General features: G+C 46.8%; 1 pseudogene; it reads left to right on the top strand.

Annotated features, from left to right (window-relative positions):
* The first annotated feature begins 1,329 nt into the window (after positions 1–1,329).
* Positions 1,330–10,749, top strand: LOC119326692 (annotated as a pseudogene).
* Positions 10,750–11,853: the final 1,104 nt, after the last annotated feature.

Consider the following 11,853-nt stretch of genomic DNA (forward strand, 5'->3'; position numbering starts at 1 on the left):
ATGAAGTCAAGAGAGACCAGATCCCAGCATCTTTTTGCCACTGGTAAGGGTTGGAGAAGGCCTGGATAGGGAGATCGATCAGGTTTAGCCTGTTGACACACCTGGTAGGTCTGGACATGCATCTTGATATGTTGCTTCATGCGTGGCCACGCAAAAAGTTTCTTGATTCTACTATATGTAGCAGGAAATCCTGAGTGGCCACCCACGGGGCTATCACGAAGAGCACGCATGATCTGGCCATGCATTTCGACATTGTTGCCCAACCAAACTCTGCCCCTGAACCGCAACACGCCTTGCTGAAAAGTGAACTTCCCGCCCGCCACTGGCGCCAAGGCCAATTGGGTGATGAGATGTTGAGCCTTGGGATCATGGACATATCCTTGTGTCACTGCTTGGAGCCATGCTGGTTGACACGCTGAGATATAGTTGACTTGTTGTGATGTGTCAAGGGGTCTCGTGGAGAGGGCATCTTCTGCACTGTTGTCGGACCCTTTACGGTAGCATATTCTGTACTGAAGACCCAATAGTTTGGTGAAGGCCTTTTGTTGCCAAGGGGTGTGCAAGCGCTGCTCTTCGAGGTGTACCAGACTTTTTTGGCCCGTTTTGATAATAAATTCTGAAAATTGCAGATAAGCTCACCATTGGTCCACAGCAAGGACCATTGCCAGGTACTCCTTCTCATACGTGAATAGACCTCTTGTCCTTGGTCCGAGAGCTTTGTTGAGGTAGGCAATCGGATGCCCTTCTTGTTGCAGCACTGCTCCCACTCCGTATTCGCAAGCATCCGTCTCGATGATGAAGTGTTTGGTGAAATCAGGCAACACCAAAGTAGGTGCTGTGACCAATGCATTTTTCAGGGCATCGAATGCCTCCCCCGTAGCTGCAGTCCATTGAAAGGGTGTGTTCTTGCATAACAACTGAGTCAAGGGTCGAGCAATGGTACCAAAATGGCGAACAAAACGCCTGTAATATCCTGCGAGCCTCAAGAATGAGCGCACCTCTTTTACTGATGTGGGAACAGGCCATGTTGCCACTTGTTGAATTTTGATGCTGTCCATAGAAACCCCCTCCTCTGAAATGGTGTGGCCCAGGTAGTTCAGTTCTTTGCGCGCAAATTCACACTTAGAACGCTTGATGTACCACTGATCTTTGCGCGCAAAGCACGGCAAGCTGCTTGCTGGTACACACGCACATGCATGGAGCACTACTTGTCGTCCACACTAGTCAACAGTCAACACACACTCTCACCACAAGCTAGCCAGGGCCTGAAGCTACCTATGCCTATAAATTCCCTCGTGTTGTTGAGTCCAAGTTATACGCCTCCGTCCAATGCCGACGCCGCCAGACGCCACCTTCACAGCCGGCATCCTCCTCCTCCTCCTCCTCCTCCTCCTAGTTACTACCAATGCCGCAACGGTGTTCTGAGTGTTAGCAGCCCTGTCGCCGCTGCTACTGAAGAAGGTGCGCCAAGTACTGTAGATGATCCAGCGGTTGTCGGCAACAGCAAACCAGAGCGCGTCATGGACCCGAGGCCCAAGTCGACACGGGCCAAGAGGCCATCCCAGTGGCTTGCTAGCCTAAACTGGGCGCGCTAAGCGGGTGTAATAGTATATAAACCAATCCAGGTTACTGGTGGAGGTTGGCTAGGAATTGGACGGCTGCGGCCACGGCTTGATTGTAAAGGATAGAGGTGTGGGTGGTAAGGAGGAATCCTCATCCGAAATTCAAATTCCCTAGCTCGAATCCCCATGAAATCCCCAGATCCACTAAACAGTAAGGGAGAACCTCACATCGAGGCTGAGGCACTCCTGGCCTGGAAGGTCAGCCTCGGCGACCCGGAAGCACTGTCCAGCTAGGACAAGGTCACGACGCTTTGCTCCTGGCTCGGCGTGGCCTACAATGTCGCTGGCCGCGTCAAATCGCTCCAGCTCCGGGGGCTAGGCCTCGCCGGCACGCTCAACGAGCTCAACGCCACAGCACTTCCGGCACTCACCACGCTCGACCTCAACGGGAACAATTTCGTTGAATCCATCCCGGCAAGCATCTCGCGGCTGCGCTCCCTCACCGTGCTTGATCTCGGCAGCAACGCCTTCAATGGCTCCATCCCGCCGCAGCTGGGCGGCCTCTCTAGCTTCGTTGACCTGCGTCTTTACAACAATCACCTCGCTGGAGACATCCCGCACCAGCTCACCAGGCTCCCTAGGATCGTGCATTTCGACCTGGGCGCCAACTTCCTCACCAACCCGAAGGACTACCTCAGGTTCTCACCGATGCCCACCGTCACCTTCATGTCACTCTACCTCAACTACGTCACCGGAAGCTTCCCGGAGTTTGTCCCCGAGAGCAGTAATGTCACCTACGGACTGACCTCGACCTGTCACAGAACAATGTCTCCGGACCGATACCGGAATCGCTGCCAGAGAAGCTCCCCAACCTCAAGTACCTCAACTTGTCTGTCAATGCCTTCTCCGGCCAGATACCAGCGTCTCTGTCAAAGCTGAGGGAGCTCCGGGACCTGCGGATTGCAACCAATAACCTGACAGGCGGCATCCCTGATTTCCTTCGGTCCATGTTCCAGCTGAGAGTTCTTGAACTCGGCAGCAACCTGCTTGGCGGGGCGATCCCATCGGTTATTGGCCAGCTCCAAATGCTGCAACGCCTTGACCTGAAGAGCAACGGGTTGGTTTCCACCATTCCACCACAACTAGGCAACCTTGGCAATCTCAGTTTCATGGACCTGTCCATGAACCAGCTCACCGGTGTCGTGCCGGCGGCGGTATCCAGGGTGATCGACAACGACGATTTCCTCGCGGAGATCCTCCTTCGCCTCGGCTTTCCCACCACGCTCATCCGTGCTGCCGCCGTCTGCAGGTGCTGGCTCCACCCACCCCGTCTGCTTGGATTCTACATCGAGGAAGCACACTGGATTGGGCCACCTCGCCCACGGTTCATCCCGTTGCTGCCACAGCCCTCGGGGCTCGCCGTCGCAGTCCGCCGCGCAAGTTCTAGCTTGGATACGTATTTGAGCAACCACATCGGATCGACCTCCATCATGGACTACAGGAACGGCAGACTCCTCATCGAGCACTGCAGGCAAGAAGCAAATCAACACTTGCAGTGCTCAATCTGTTGTGCCCCGAGAGTGGCCTGGTCGCCATGGCCCCAACCCCACAACGCAAAGACTTAAGTTACTACGTTCACCATGAGATCATCCCAAGAGAAGAAGGCAACGGCAACTTGTCTTACTTGTATGTGCTGATAAAGGTAACCACGGATAGAAAATACATTGTGCATGTATATGTGTCTCAAGATGGTATCTATTGCTGCACGCATAACTTAGTTGTACACCAGCTCCCTTGTGTGCTGCCGGAACCAAAATCTGTGCTCGGGGACAATAAAATCTACATGGCAGCTGCCTCTCGAGTGATATTCTTTTCTTGGATCTGATGTCCTCGAGGTTCTCCAGAATTCAGCTCCCGCATGGGGTGAAGCATGGTGAGAGAAGCACCAGGTTGTCAACTGTCTACGATGCTGCTGGTATATACCTTATCCATGTCAAAGAACTGCAACTTCACATCTAGGAACACAAGGGAGAGGACTGGTCACTGGTGGACACCTTTTATTTGAGTGAGATGTTGGCCAGTTTGTGCATGTTAGGGCATGTACAATGGTTGATAAGGTAGTCTTATCTTAAATATTGCATGTAATTTAGAGATGACAAAAAAACATGTCTACAATGGGTCATCTCTTAGCTTTATCTTCAATAACTAGTTATTCCTAAAAACATGGTGAGACATATTGTGCTAAGAGATCATCTCTTGCCTTCTCTTAATTAAGAGAAGACAAGCCTTCTCTTATGATTTCTCTCTCCTCCACCTCATCATTTATCCTACGTGGCATTGCTAAGATAGAACCATTGTACATGCCCTTAGGTTGCAATGCTTCTCTACTTGGGTATCAAGTGCTGAGTTTGTATATTTGGAGATGGGTCGATGCGCACTCTACTTGGATATCAAGTGCAGGACACTGCATAAAGTGTATGAGATGACAAAAGGGATTCGATATTTTGCTGATATCCATCCTTTTATAATGATCTGGTCTCCAACATTCCCTACGCTCAAGGATGATCCTGCAAGGTTTGCCTCTTTGCCTTTATGGAATCTGAATATATATTTCTCTTATTTAGGTTACAAACCTCTGTAATTGACATTGTGTTAATATCCTTTCCTACGTTACTACTTTGTTTTGCCATGTGCTTCAAAATTGAAATTTGTTGTGGGTGACATTGTCACACTGGTAATCCTACATTAATTTTCGAGAAATAATGAAGCACACACTGGCGTTGGTCAAAACTAAAGTTGAATGAAAGAAGTAGCATTGGCAATGGTCGAAGCTCATAGATGCAATGGTTGAAGCAAAGTGCATGTACTAGAACGGAAGCGCACAATAGCAATCGATGAAGCAAAAGTTAACTACCCACTAGTAGAAAAACCCCCATTCGAACCGGTTCGTGAGGGCCATTTGTCCCGGTTCATGAACCGGGACTAAAGGGTCGTTACTAAAGCCATGTCCCTTTAGTTTCTACTTATTTATTAAAGTTTATTTTGTTTCTACTTATTTATTTCCTTTTCTTTTTTGCTTTTTTATTTATTTTATGAAAATTCTTTCTTTTTTGCTTTTTTTATTTTGTTTCTACTTACTGTTGCTGTTTTTATTTATTTTATTAAAGTTTGTTTATTTTACTTTATTAAAGTTTATTTTGTTTCTACTTATTTATTTTCTTTTCTTTTTTGCTTTTTTATTTGCTTTATGAAAATTCTTTTTGCTTTTAATGTTTTACACAAAAAAGCCCTCTCCCCAGGCCGGTTCATTGGTCCCGGTTCGTGCCTTGAACCGGTTCTAAAGAACAACCTTTGGAGCCGGTTCAAGGCACCAACCGGGGTCAATAGTGGTGGGCCAGGAGCAAGGTCCATTGGTCCCGGTTCGTCCCACCAACCGGGACCAAAGGTGTCAGACGAACCGGGACCAATGCCCCCATGAGGCCCGGCAGGCCCCCTGGCCTCACGAACCGGCACCAATGGGCGCATGGGTCCCGGTTCGTGACCGAACCGGGACTAATAGGCTTATCTCCCCTGGACGTATGCCCTGTTTTCTACTAGTGACCATAGATACACATATGAGAAACAATGGGGTATAATACATGCATACATATAGATACACATACTAGTGACCATATATATGAACAACCAAAGCATTCATGACAGTACAAAAATAAATAGGCAAGCACAACGCATGCTAAATTCTCCCTCTTATATATGCATTATTTCCGGAAAAAGGGATTCACACTAGTGACATGTATGGTGACATAGATGAGAAATATAGGTATGATATCACAATTTTTTTGCACAAAAATTGTACAATAGAAACACATATAGAAAATAAAGAACCATCGATGTGGTGTTAAAATACATCTGTAGATCAAAAGCACTAAGGGAAAACCGAGGTAGTTTAGGTTAGAGGAAGACTTAATTATATGCTATCTCAACATATTGTAGATGCACTGGAAAGCATACAAGTTAGATTTTGCAAAATGACAGACCTATCAGAGAACATCTCTATGCTGGAAGCACATATGAGAGAACAAAGAAGAAGTACAAAGAAGCAATGTAAGTAGAACAGTAGCTCGTTAAATTATGTTGATGCTAAATAACCTTTGAATTGAATATGAATGAAGAAAGAAAAGTAGATCTTGGATTGCATTACTAGCACAATAATGAAGCTAGTCAGGTGCCTGAGTTGGCTCACTTAGAAAACTCACGACGGTGGTGACCTGCAACATATTCAGTAAATATGAGAAATTCAGGCACTCCTATTAGGATAGTGTTTCATATACAAAACAACGCTCTAGAAAGTGACAACTAGAGAAAAATAGAAGCATGGTTAACATGCCGCACTCTCGGCAACGAAGAAACACACAAAGGAAACATAGAAGCATGGAAACAACAGGTTAATGCAGTATCAACATAACTTATATGTTGTGGAAGCATAGAATTTATGAAATTGCAAATGGCCAAAGCTTTCCATCAATATGTGGGTGCATCATTCTATCACCAAGAAAACAAATTTCATCTGAATTAATTGGTGGTTTATTCAGGTTACACACTAACCTGGGTAGGCACATGAGGCGAGTTGTAATAACGGTCCACCCGATAGTGAAAACAAGAACGGGAAAAGAAAAGGAAATATGTCCACAAACTATATAGACCGAAGAAGCGTATGTAGTATCAATGGCGAAGCCACATACAAGCTGGGTAGTCAATTTACTACCCAACTTTTTGATAAAACTAGCATATAGGTGTAGAAATATTGAAACAAATTTGTATAAATTCATATATTTGACTACACAGCTTTAAATTGACTACACAAGACAACATTTCTGGCACCGCCACTGGGTAGTATACATCCGAAGCATGTGTGTTCTGAGGCATGAAATTGTTCCTATATCAACCTGACTCGACTTAATTGGAAGCATATAATTTGCGAGAATTGTTGCCAACATGTGTGTGCGTGTTTGTGTGATCTATATGCACCGTCAGTCCTGGAAACATCTTTTGGAAAGGGGAAATGTGTATGCATCGTCGGTCTCTTCCCTGACAGAGTCAATAGTGTTGACGTGTGGGTACTTCCACAGCAACAGAAGCGAGGAGATAGGTGCACGATCCAACGGCTCAGATTGAGTCGCGCCAGGGAGTAACCGCGCGAGTGGCCAGAGAGAAAGATACACTCATTCACCTTGCCATTTTAGACGCTGCGCATCCATCAACTTCAGGAAGCACATCACTCTGGACTGAAAGTTGTACTATATCTTTTTGTCTGATTGCATTACTAGTCATACACTAGTGCCTGTCGTTACCATAGACACTAATGTGGAGCTTTGACTCAGAAATTTTGTGGCGGTCATCAGTTACCCTCTTCCACGGGCACTGAAATTTCTGCCAGCGACAATGAGGTTCACCAAAAAGTCTGAGCCTGAGTTTACTCACTTAGAAACTCACCAAGGTGGTGACAGGCAACATCTGCAGTAAATATGAGAAATTCAGGAACCATCAGGATAGTGTTTCATATACAAAACAATGCTCTAGAAAGCGACAACTAGAGAAAAATAGAAGCATGGTTAACATGCCGCACTCTCGGCAACGAAGAAACACACGGAGTAAACATAGAAGCATGGAAGCAACAAGTTAATGCAATATCAACATAACTTATATGTTGTGGAAGCATAGAATTTATGAAATTGCAGATGGCCAAAGCTTGCCATCAATATGTGGGTGCATCATTCTATCATAAAGAAAACTAATTTCATTTGAATTAATTGGCGGTTTCTTCAGGATGCACACTAACCTGGGCGGTAGGCACATGAGTTGCAATAATGGTCCACCTGATAGTGAAACAAGAACTGGAAAATAAAATAAAATATGTCCACAAACTATAGACCGAAGTTCGAAGAAGCAAATTTAGTACACATTGGAAGCATGGGTGTTTTGAGGCATGAAATTAGTCCTATATCAACCTGACTCTTCCTAACTGGAAACATATAAATTTGCAAAAATTGTTGCCAACATGTGTGTGCATGTTGTGTGATCTATATGCATTGTCAGTCTTGGAAACATGTTCTCTTGAAAGGGGGAAATGTGTAAGCATCGTCAGTCTCTTCCCTGACATGTACGTATGACCACCGTAACAGACGCGAGGAGATAGGTGGATGATCAAACGTCTCAGATTGAGTTGCGCTAGGGAGTAGCCGCACGAATGGCCTGGGAGAAAGATCCCTCATTCACCTCGCCATTTAGAGTCGCTGCACATCCATCACGCTCGACCTCAATGGGAACAACTTCTTCGGCGCCATCCTGGCAAGCCTTTCAAGGCTGCGCTCCCTCGCCGAGCTCGACCTCGGCAGCAACGGCTTCAATGGCTCCATCCCGCCGCAGCTGGGCGGCCTCTCTAGCCTCGTTGGCCTGCGTCTTTACAACAATAACCTCGTCGGAGACATCCTGCACCAGCTCAGCAGGCTCCCCAGGATCGTGCATTTCGACCTGGGCGCCAACTTCCTCACCAACCCGAACGACTACCTCAGGTTCTCGCCGATGCCCACCGTCACCTTCATGTCACTCTACCTCAACTACCTCACCGGCAGCTTCCCGGAGTTTGTCCTCGAGAGCAGTAACGTCACCTACCTCGACCTGTCGCAGAACAATGTCTCCGGACCGATACCGTACTCGCTGCCAGAGAAGCTCCCCAACCTCAAGTACCTCAACTTGTCCGTCAATGCCTTCTCCGGCCAGATACCGGCGTCTCTGTCCAAGCTCTCGAAGCTCCGGGACCTGCGGATTGCAACCAATAACCTGACGGGTGGCATCCCTGATTTCCTTGGGTCCATGTTCCAGCTGAGAGTTCTTGAACTCGGCAGCAACCCACTTGGCGGGGCGATTCCATCGGTTCTTGGCCAGCTCCAAATGCTGCAACGCCTTGACCTGAGGAGTGCCGGGTTAGTTTCCACTATTCCACCACAACTAGGCAACCTTGGCAATCTCAGTTTCATGGACCTGTCCATGAACCAGCTCACCGGCGTCCTGCCTCCGACGTTTGCCGGGATGCACAAAATGCGGGAGTTTGGTGCAGCGTCAAATAAACTCGTCGGTCAGATTCCTTCAGCTTTATTCACGAGTTGGCCGGAGCTAATATCGTTCCAAGCATTTGGAAACTCGTTCACTGGGAAGATCCCAGCGGAGCTCGGTAAGGCAACCAAGCTAGGAATCTTGTATCTCTTCAGCAACGACCTTACCGGCTCTATCCCAATAGAGCTTGGTGAGTTGGTGAACCTGATTCAATTGGACTTGTCCGTGAACTGGCTCACGGGTCTGATTCCCAGCTCGTTGGGTAAACTCAAGAAGCTCAAGAGGCTGGCACTCTTCTTCAACCGGCTCACCGGAACAATCCCACAAGAGATTGGCAACATGACTGCGTTGGAAGTCTTGGACGTCAACACCAACCATTTGGAAGGCGAGCTGCCCACCACAATCACATCGCTTAGGAATCTCCAATACCTCGCCCTCTTTGACAACAACTTTAGCGGCATTGTACCGCCAGACCTTGGGAAGGGGCTGATCTTGACCGACGCGAGCTTTGCAAACAACAACTTCTCTGGTGAACTACCGCAAAGGTTGTGTGATGGCCTAATGCTACAGAACTTCACAGCAAACCACAACAACTTCAGCGGCCCACTGCCGCCGTGCCTCAAGAACTGCACAGGCCTATTCCGTGTGAGATTGGACCAGAACCAATTCACCGGCGACATCTCCGAAGTGTTCGGTGTCCATCCCAGCTTGGACTTCTTGGATGTCTCGGGGAATCAGCTGACAGGCCAGCTGTCTCATGATTGGTCACGGTGCACCAATCTAACAATTCTATCCATGAACAACAATCACCTCTCTGGAAACATCCCTGCAGGCTTGTGCGGACTGACCTCCCTCCAGTTACTGGATCTATCAAATAACCAGTTCATTGGTGAGCTCCCAAGTTGCTGGTGGAAACTAAAAGCACTGGTATTTATGGATGTGTCCAGCAATATATTTTGGGGTAAATTTCCTGCCTCAACGAGCTTGGACGAATTCCCCCTCCAATCACTTCATCTTGGTAACAATAGTTTTTCTGGGGATTTCCCATCTGTCATTGAGACCTGTTGCAGAAAGCTCATCACACTAGATCTTGGGAACAACATGTTCTTCGGTTCTATTCCTACTTGGATTGGAGAAAGTGTCCCTCTTCTAAGAGTTCTGAGCCACCCATCCAACAGTTTCAGTGGTGTCTTTCCGTCTGAGATATCCCAACTGTCTAATCTGCAAGTACTTGACATGTCCAACAATAACTTTACTGGATTCATCCCAGGCACATTCCGCAACTTATTGTCCATGATGAAACAAATGTCCTCTTGGAGAGTAGAATCTTCCGAAAGGCATGATGTTGTCCAACTGAGCCGGATTTCCGTATTTTCTCGGAGGACTGAGCCCCCCAATAACCGGTCACCATTGAATGAGTACCGAGAGAGAGTTAATATTTTCTGGAAGGGCCGTGAGCAAACTTTTCAGAAAACAATTGAGCTAATGACTGGCATCGATTTATCAAGCAACCAACTTGCTGGGGACATCCCTGAGGAGCTAACATACCTTCAGGGTCTCCGATTCTTGAACTTATCCAGAAATCATCTATCAGGCAATATTCCAGCAAGCATTGGCAGTTTGGAGCTCCTGGAGTTCCTTGACCTCTCTTGGAATGAACTTTCAGGGGCCATCCCACCTAGCATCTCAAATTTGCTGTACCTCGGCGTGTTAAATCTCTCCAACAACCGCTTAACGGGCGCCATACCCACGGGGAGTCAGCTACAGACACTTGTAGACCCATCAATTTACGGCAACAATCTGGGGCTTTGTGGCTCCCCGTTGAGCGTACAATGTCTGGATGAGGGAACTCAAGACCATAGAAAACAACTCGGAAGCGATGTGGGGTTGTGTTACTCTGTAATTCTTGGCATTGTTTTTGGTTTTTGGGGTTGGTTTGGAGCTCTGTTTTTCCTCGAGCCATGGCGGTCTTCCTTCTCCCATTTTCTTGATAAGTTGTGCATCAAGTAAGGTTGATATCCTCTGGTGTAATGTTGCTTTTGTGCTTTGCAACTGTAAACCAAGTGAGTAAATAATTTCAGATTTAAATAATACCATGCACCTTTATTATCTCTTGTTAGCTGACGCGAGTGTTTATTTCTTCAGTCTGCTTGAAACATAAGTAATGCGTAATGCCACCATATTTCAATCCTGCAATTACGACATTAATCGTCAATTTGTTTCAGTCAACAAAAACAAGTACCAAGTCTACAAACTACAAATATATAGAGCACATCGAGCCAAGAAGTACATTGTTCAGTTCACTACCTTGCTCCAGCTGTCGAGCAGGAGTGGCTGCGGTTGAGTGGCGCACCCAGAGGAAGTAGCGGCACATCAAACTGCGAGCAAGCGGCCACCGTAGCTGTGCCTCAGTGCCTCATGCGCGCTCTCCGAGTCCTCGCCGGTGTGGAACAGCTTGCGAGCCGCTGTTGGCTGTAGCAGACGACGCGTGGTGATGGCAACCGGAGCCGGGGATCATGCGGGGCGGAGGCACCGGTCGTTGAGGTAGGGGAGCTATACGGCAAGGTGGACCACGCCTCACGGTGACGCCCCGGCAGTTAATTCTACAAAATTCACGCGGGTATATAGTCATAAAGACTCAGAAGCATTACCGTTTAACTAGACACCTTCGATCATTCATGAACATTTTTAAAAAAATTGGGAACATTTTTAAAAATCATGAACAATTTTTACTAATTACAAAATTTCTTAAAATTTTATAAAAAATTATAATGCGAAAGGTTTTTAAGCATTTTCTTTTGAATCGGTGAACAATTCTAATACACAATGTTCTTGATCATGTGCCAATGTTGAGGAAGATTGAAACTAGACTGCTAATCTGCTCCACTCCGCTTTCTATCGGTGATAAACTTACTTTGCTCAAGTCAGTCTTCACAAGCATGCCTACATTCTTCATGTGCACCCTCTCCCCTCCCAAAACAGTGATTAAGCAAATCAACATTTACCTCAAACAATGTTTCTGGAGGAAATATGGCACTCTTTAGTCTGGGACCCCACTAATTTCATGGGACAAGGTGTGTAAGCCAAAAGAATATGGGAGATTAGGTGTCCTAGACATTGGCACACATAATCAAGCACTCTTGATGAAATTTCTTCACAAGTTCCTCAACAAAGCAGA

This window comes from Triticum dicoccoides, chromosome 6B, assembly GCF_002162155.2.
Source record: "Triticum dicoccoides isolate Atlit2015 ecotype Zavitan chromosome 6B, WEW_v2.0, whole genome shotgun sequence".
Taxonomy (NCBI): domain Eukaryota; kingdom Viridiplantae; phylum Streptophyta; class Magnoliopsida; order Poales; family Poaceae; genus Triticum; species Triticum dicoccoides.